The sequence below is a fragment of the Otolemur garnettii genome, unplaced genomic scaffold (assembly GCF_000181295.1).
Source record: "Otolemur garnettii isolate 467f Iridium unplaced genomic scaffold, OtoGar3 scaffold00083, whole genome shotgun sequence".
NCBI classification, from domain to species: domain Eukaryota; kingdom Metazoa; phylum Chordata; class Mammalia; order Primates; family Galagidae; genus Otolemur; species Otolemur garnettii.
Genome location: NW_003852478.1, coordinates 4,506,811 through 4,515,368, shown reverse-complemented (window position 1 = coordinate 4,515,368; position 8,558 = coordinate 4,506,811). Strand labels below are relative to the sequence as shown.

At 40.0% G+C, this 8,558-nt stretch overlaps 1 non-coding gene across 1 annotated transcript; it reads right to left on the bottom strand.

The window, feature by feature from the left end:
• Window positions 1–6,601: 6,601 nt before the first annotated feature.
• On the bottom strand, window positions 6,602–6,708 carry LOC111726861. Its single transcript, XR_002774542.1, has one exon. It is a non-coding gene; the product is annotated as a U6 spliceosomal RNA (small nuclear RNA).
• Window positions 6,709–8,558: the final 1,850 nt, after the last annotated feature.

Below are 8,558 nucleotides of genomic sequence, written 5' to 3'. Positions count from 1 at the left end.
AAAAAAAAAAAAAGATAGCTAACATTTATTATCCTTACTTTATCATATGTGCAGGTATTTTATGGTTTTGTTTGTTGGTTGTTTGTTTTGGAGACAGTCTTACTGTGTCAGCTGGCTAGAATGTACCTAGTGACGTCATCATAGCTCACTGCAACCTCAAACTCCCAAACTGTCCTCCTGCCTCAGCCTCCCTCCCAGTAGCCAGGTCTACAAAAGGGTGTCACTGTGCCCAGCTAATTTCTCTTCCCTTCCCATTCGTCCCCTTCCCTTCCCTTCCCTTTTGTAGACATGGGGATCTCACTCTTGCTCAGCTGGTCTCCAACTCCTGAGCTCAAGGAATGCTCCCTCCTGGGCCTCTCAGAGTGCTCGCATTATGAGCGTGAGCCACCACACCAGGCAAACTTGATGCATTATTAACCCATTAAAACAGCACAGTGTATTAACTCCCAGCTTACAGAAAAGGGATCGGAGGCAGAGAGTGAAGTTAAATAAACTAGCCAAGGCTGGAAGGTTTGGCAGCAGGCATTTGGGGAGTAAGAAATGGGCACAATTCCTGCTCAGATCCTCACCAGGGCGAACGGGGTGCCTTGTGCTGGTGCCGCAGCACTGAAGGACAATTCTCTCCCGGATTCTCCTAGCTTTTGCTCTAGATATTCAGAACAGTGCTATTAATTTTCTTAGCTAAGAATTTCAGGCCAGGCATGGTAACTCACACCTGTAATCCTAACACTCTGGGGGGCCAAGATGGGTGGATTACTTGAGCTCAGATCAGTCTGAGCAAGAGGGGGACTTGTAACTACTAAAAATAGAAAAATTAGCTGGACTGTGTGGTGGGCACCTATAGTCCTAGTTACTCAGGAGCTGAGGCAAGAGTTTCAATTGAGCCCAAGAGACTGAGGTTGCTGTGAGCTATGATACCACAGCACCATACCCAGGAAGACAGTGAAATTCTGTTAAAAAAAAAAAGAAAGAAAGAAAGAAAGAAAGAAAGAATTCATAGCAGACCCCTTAAGCTTGCTTTTCGTGTTTTTAGGTTGATGAGAGAAGAGTTAAGATAATAATCTAAAGCACACACTTCACATATGATGGCCCTGCTGAGAAACGAGGGCTTGGGTAGGGAAGTAGGTCAAAGTTGAAAGGGAAGGAAATGTGTGCTAAATTTGGATAATGAACAGTAAAACTTAGATTTCTTTTTAAAGGTTGGCTTTGGATACAAAATTTGAAATTTTGCCTTCCTCAAAGATGGGTGATGGTAGTGAAAGGCGTTTATTACTTATTTGACAGACACACATAACATTTACTACGTGTGGCAAGCAATGTTATACCTTCACTTTACAGCCGAGGATATGAAGGCTCACAGAGATAAAGCGCCTTGCTATGGACACAGCGCTATGAAACATCTGGCTTCAGTGTTTGTTCTTAACTCATTTGTTAATTGCACTCTTTGCAATTGCCTTCGGTCTGGAAAGAGCGGCTGCAAGTTCGTGGTTGAAGACCCTGTTATCTCCATGGCCCCCGCTCCACCTGGGGATACTGGCACTGTAAGAACAAGCTGAAACCCAAGTCTCTTTCTGCTGAGGTGTCCTGATACCAAGAGTCTCATCTTTGACCTGGGGTGGAAGAAGGCAACAGCGGATGAGTTCTCACTCTGGGGCCACGCGGTGTCAGATGAATACGAACAGGTCTCCTGGGGGCTGCTGGGAAAAGATGGCGGTCATCTCTGCGTGCGGCTCCACCCCTCCACATTATCCGCATCTACGAGATGTTAATTCTGTGCTGGGAGGACAGGCTCCAGACAGGTACATGGTGCCTTTGGAAAGCCTCAGGGCATTCTGGCCATCCGCACCAAAGTACAGAACTGGAGCATGTGATTGAGGATCAAGTTCAAGTTCCCTGTCCACCAGAAGGTTCACATCTCCAAGAAGTGGGACTTTACCAAGTTTAATACAGATGAATTTGAAGACATGGTGGCTGAGAAGCAGCTCATCCCAGATGGCCATGGGGTCAAATACATCCCCAGACAAGTGGCAGCCTGCGCTCATGAGGACTTCCGCTGTGCTGCCTTTCATTTGAGCCTACCAATAAATCCTACTTCCTGACCAAAAAGTCTATAAAAATGTAACTTTGAGGTTGAACTTTTAAAGAAACTGAATTCCAGAGCTGCGCCTGTGGCTCAAAGGAGTAGGGCGCTGGCCCCATATGCCGGAGGTGATGGTTCAAACCCAGCCTCGGTGGGGAAAAAAAAAAGAAAAAGAAAAACTGAATTCCAATTTCATATTGACACCTATTTTAGGGACAAGGTATTTTGTTGTAATTCTTGTTTTTCAATTCTGAAAATAAAGAGAAAAACCCGTAAGAAAAAAATAATTTAAGGGCGGCTCCTGTGGCTCAGTGAGTAGGGTGCCGGCCCCATACACTGAGGGTGATTGGTTCAAATCCGGCCCCAGCCAAAATGCAACAAAAAAATAGCCAGGCGTTGTGGTGGGCGCCTGTGGTCCCAGCTACTCCGGAGGCTGAAGCAAGAGAATCGCCTAAGCCCAGGAGCTAGAGGTTGCTGTGAGCTGTGACGCCGTGGTCACAGGGTGACAAAATGAGACTCTGTCTTACAATAATAATAATAATTTAACTGATTTAAGATCACTGTTTCCCCAGTTTAAATGTTGCCCAGCAGCAATTTATAAAGTATTTTCCGTCAATGTCTATTTCTAGATGACGGGATATTATTTAGTTATAGCACTCCAGAATGGCATGAGTGCCATAAATTTGGGAGATTTTTAATTCCCAATGAAAAGCATGTTGATTATCTAACTAAAAGAAGACCATTAAAAAATCACTAACTAGCACATTCTATGATTCTGGGAAAATTCTTTTCCTGACTCCAAACTTAGACTGTGATAATAAGGCCCTGTCTTAGGATCTTTGTGTTAGGCCCAGACTCAGGGCTGATGGTCAAAACAATTAACAATTAGGCTTAGGGCCTTGAGGTACAAGGCCAAGTCTTTGGATCTTGGGTAGGTCTGGGAGGGTCCCCACTCTCTGAAGACTTAACCCCTCGGTTGGTTCATTATGGAGAGGTCTGAGGTTCTTGGGCAGGGGATGAGATGACCAGGCAGGAGGGATGGTACTCGGGGAGGGAGCTTGATGCTGGTCACAGAAATGTCTCAGTCCAGTTTCCCAAGGTGCCAGGCCTACTGTTGGCAATTTGTGATTCTTCATTTTATTTTCTCAACCAGTCTGGTTAAGTAGTTATTAGTATTATTAATCTCTCCAAGAACAAACCCTTACCTTTACTGATTTTCTTTACTGGTTTTAAAATTTCATTGATTTCTGTTCTTATTTTATTCCTTCCTTCTACTTTAATTTGCTTTTCTTTTTCTAGATTCCAAGGTGATTTTAAGCTTTTATTCTCTTTGAATATAAGGGTTTAAAGCTAATATTTGCCTACATTTAGTTCAAAATACTTTCCCTGTGATTTATTCTTTGACCTATGGGTTACATAGGAATGGATTGGTTGATTTCCAAATTTTGGAGATTTTCCAGATTTTATAAGATTTCTGTTATTGATTTCTAATTTAGGTCTGTTTTGAACACAATATAATTTATACAAAAACTGTTATTTAAAACTTGCTGAATTTTGGATAGGCCCGATGTATAATCTATCTTGGTGAATGTTCCATGTGAAATTCAAAAGGATGCTTGGGTGTGGTGTTTTGTAAATGTCAATTAGGTTACTCAAAATCTAGTTTATTACTGGTTTTTAAATTTGTTCAATGAGTGAGAAAGGAGTGTTAAAATTACCTGTAATTGTGGGGTTGTGCATAAATTTGGTGCTGTTGATTTTTGCTTCATTAGTTTTTGAAAGTTGGACATTAGGTACATATGTAAAATAGTTTTTTTTCCTAGATAGACATATCAATGATAAAATTTAATTTGTAATTTAGGCACAGTAAGAGATTAACAATAATAACTGATAAAGTAGAACAATTATAACGATATACTATAATAAAAGTTATGTGAATGTGGTCTCTCCCTATCGAGATACCTTACCATAAGGTACTCATCTTTGTTCTTGAGATGGTGTGAGATGATACAAGACCTACGTGATGAGATGAAGTGAGGTGAATGACTTGGCGTTGTCAGATCATCTAGACTACTGTTGACCTTCTGATGATAGGTCAAACTTATGAATAGTTTACTTGTGGAATTTTCCATTTAATATTTTCAGACCATGGTCAATCGTGAATAAATGAAACTATGGAAAGTAAAACTACAGATGAGGGTGGCTTTCTGTATCTTTTACCTTACAGCTAGGTTAGCCCTGCTATTAAGGTGTGGCTTTTTACTTGAGCTTTATTTATGGCTGGGATCTTCAATGGATCTCTCCACTCCATAGGTAGGAACTTGGAGGTCCAAGGTCTTCATATGGGAGGTTTTATTATTTAAACTTTAGTTCCCTGGCATTTATTTTTTGCCAAGCTCCTGGGATTTCAGCCTATGCATGTTCAGATGAGCCTTCCACTGAAGACTTGAGAAGACTTCTCTGGAAATTTCTGACTCTTTCACTACAGAGCTTCCTCCTCTCTAGTACTCTGCCAACATCTTATTTCTGACTCCTGAACTAAGCAAATTGCTGGGCTCTTCTTGGTTTCATTTTTCTCAAGTCACAGTTCAAAAATTATCTCTGGACAGGGTTCAGCTTGCTTTTTCTCCTTTTTCTTGAATATCATACTTCTACGTTGCTTGTTGTGTTACCAGGCACTGTTCACTTAAGGGCCATTTCATGCAGGACACTGCTGGTCAGGCCCTAATGAGGGTGGACGAGCCTATATGCTGACATCAGAAGATTGTTTATTCACTTCCAAGGCCTACTGTCGTAGATAAGTCAGGGAACTGAGCTCCATGGTACCGGTCAAGGACCCAGGGCACTCTGTGACTCAGTGAAATGTTGACTAACTATAAATTTAGTCTAGAATAAAAATGTTTTGAACATATAACCACTTCAAGATAGGAAGATACTGTGTAACTTTGTAACCTATGAGAAGGAATCTGTTTAATGTACACTATGATGACTAATAACATTGCTGACCTTTATTTTTACTGTGAGAATAAAAGGTTACAAAGGGAAGGAGGGGGCAGAGCAGGTCTTGGGGAGATAGCCCCGCTGCTCTCCAGAATCCCTGGATTTTCTGTAAGTAAAAGTGAAACTGTTCATCTCTCATCTGCTTCTTCATTGATTGACTTGGTTGACAGGCAGATGGACTCCTTGGTTTGGCAACAGTTCTCCAATATTCTGAAAACAGTTGTTTCAGACATACGTTTTGTCTAGTTTGGATTCAAGCTACTTTTTCAAGAACAAAAGGTAAGTCCACAGAGTACATTTGGTCCCTGACTTACAATGGTTCGACTTAGAAATTTTTGACTTAAAATGGGTTTACTGGGGTATCCGGTTCACTTTTGACTTCCAATAGTTTCAAATGTCTGTGGGAGTCCATTGCTATGTTTGAACATAATATACAGAATTCACAATTTATTTCTGAATCTATCTCTCATTTTATCAGATATATTGCAAAGTAAACAGTGTAGTTTATCCAAGTAGAATTTAATAAAAGTGGTAAAAATCTACAATGACTCAAGAAGTGTTATTAATGGCACTATAGTCAATTGAATGCAGAAATGTAAAATCTTGATTATCACAATATACTTGGTAACTTTTCAGAGAGGGAAAAAATTAAATAATATAGAATATGTAATAACAACGTACCTTCTATGTATATCTCTGCTTTATTACTGAGTAATATTAGTAATATTGGCCCATCCACAACCCTACCCAGACATGTATAATAATAATTAAATCTAGTTGCCTTTGACATTTTGCCAAGTTTCAATCACATTAAAATCATTGTTTTATAGACATTTTAATTGTTTTGTTATGGAGTTTTGTTTTTCGAGGTAAGGACAGAAACTCACTTTATTTAATAGTTCATTTATTTAGACATACAGCACACAGGCCTTCATTGGTTTTCTTGTGCTAGTCCTGCGGATGTCAGAGGGAGGCTTGTGGGAGAAGCAGCAGCAACAGTAACATTTAGGAAACTGGGTCTCATATTTGGCGTGTCTGGGAATGTTAAACCCGAAGCCAGTTTTGGTGAAGGGCGATTAGCAACTATAGTTCCACCGTAGAATCTGCAAAAGTCTTTAAACATATTTAAGGTAGAAAATCACATAGTTTGAAATATTTTCATGATGACCTAAAATGATTTAAAACCTAAAACCCCCAGGTACAAACACATTGCCATCCCTGATAGATTACTTCCTTACTCTGAATTTTTTGAGTCTTTGTATTTGATTGTTATTAAACTGGCAACTTATTTATTTATTATTTATTTATTTATTTTTTAGAGACAGAGTCTCACTTTGTTGCCCTTGGTAGAGTGCTGTGGTGTCACAGCTCACAGCAACCTCTAGCTCTTGGGCTTAGGTGATTCTCTTGCCTCAGACTCCTGAGTAACTGAGACTACAGGCACTGGCCACAGAGCCTGGCTGTTTTTTTGTTGTGGCCGGAGGCTGGGTTCGAACCTGCCGCCCTCTGTATGTGGGGATGAAAAATATGGAATGCTTCAGGAATTTGCATGTCATCCTTGTGCAGGAGCGATGATAATCTTCTCTGTATTGTTCCAATTTTAGTATGTGTGCTGCTGAAGTGAGCACGTGAATTATTAATTTTGTAGTGAACTCCAGGACCTATCTCACAGTAACATCATAATCATCTTAACAGTTACTGTTGTGGATGCTTGATTCAGTCCAGGCATGTTGTGAAGAGTTTTATGTCAATTATCTCTAATTACCATACCTTGATTAGAAGGATCCTCCCTCTTATACTGATTAAGAAAAAAAGAGTATAGAGAAGTTAAACAATGTTCCCAAGACCACAATGCTGTCCGTAATTGGTGAGTCAGGATGCAAATCTACATTGGTTTGACTGCCAAGTCCAGTAAGTGTCCAATATTCCCAGGAGTTATTAACATCAGGTGCTAAAATTCTATTACTTAGCTCTTGCAAGATATAAAAAAGTAACCAAAAATTCATTTGTTTTCCAGGTCAGTTAAATTCAGATATAGTAATAATACGGAATTTACTTATTGTGTAATGCATAATAATTCATGAGGGGTCTTGCTTGTCATTTCAGTTGCTATAGAATGATGTGCACAACCCACCATGGGCAGAATTGTGACTCTGTAGGACCCAGGTTTTATTTGATTTGCCCATTCAATGGTGAAGGGATTCTGGGGACTGGGTTCACACAAACTTAACTTTCAAAGGTTTAGTTTTACAGACTGGACATGCTCCTGTTCTGCAATTAGTAGTTTCCCTGTAAACAAATTACCTGAGAAGTTAAATTATAGTTAAAGATAATTTTCTCATTAGCAAAAATCTAGCCATATATGAAGCACCTCATTTTTGGTAGATACTTTACATATTAGATAGATCATCTAATTAAGAAATGGAGAATTTACATAACTTGCCCTAGACAACTTGGCTAACAGGTAGAGGAATGGGATTTGAAGCAAAGTTGGTCTAATGGCCAAAGCTGACACTCTTGTCTTAACCATTAAGCAAAATGTCTTTCATAGTTGGAGATCAAATGTATACTCCCTAGCTTGGCACCTAGCATGTGATACTTATTATCTGACTTTTTTTTCTTTTGGAGATAGAGTCTCTCTCTCTGCCTTCTGGGCTGGAGTGCCGTGGTGCAAGAAGAACTCACTGTAACCTCAAACTCCTGGGCTCCAGTGATCCTCCTGCCTCAGCCTCCCGAGTAGCTGGGGCTACACGACCAAGCCACCATGCCTGGCTAATTTTTTTTGTAGTGACTGTGTTTTGCTATATTGCTCAGTGTAGTCTTGAATTTCTGGCCTCAAGTGATCCTCCCACTTCGACCTTCCAAAGTGCTAGGATTAGAGATGTGAGCCACGCTGCCCACCCCCAGTTTTCTTTAAACTGAATAAAAACACAGGATTTTCTTAATCTTATATGTTTTGCTTACATTTGCTCCTTAAATGATATGGCTTAAACAGTGCAGGTCTACTTAAATGTGGATTTTTTTCAACCAAATATATATGCCTGGGATGTGAAACCCATGTATGGGGAAGGTTGGTGTGTTTGAAGACAGATTATCAAGTACTTAGTAATTTAGGGCCAAGAGGCAGAGTCCTTCAAATCATGTAATTTTTGAAATGAAAATACAAAGAATCAATGTCATGTAAGTGAGTGTTTGTAGTTAGAGGTAGTTTAAATAGGATTGTGAAGATTTAGAGGGAGCTGACAAGGCAAGACAGGGAACCAGATTAAAAATAGCCGACTAAATAGATTATCTCGCGTGGCTGTGTTCTTTCTGTCAGCCAAGGTTACTGCAGGTACCAGGGAAAGACTGGGGGAGCTAATCCCACCTTAGAGGAGAAAACATAACACAACACTCTTAGTTTTTTAAACTTGTGTAAGTCAGAGACATATCCTAGTAGGAATGCTTGCCATACACTGACAAAATTCACACTTACTTT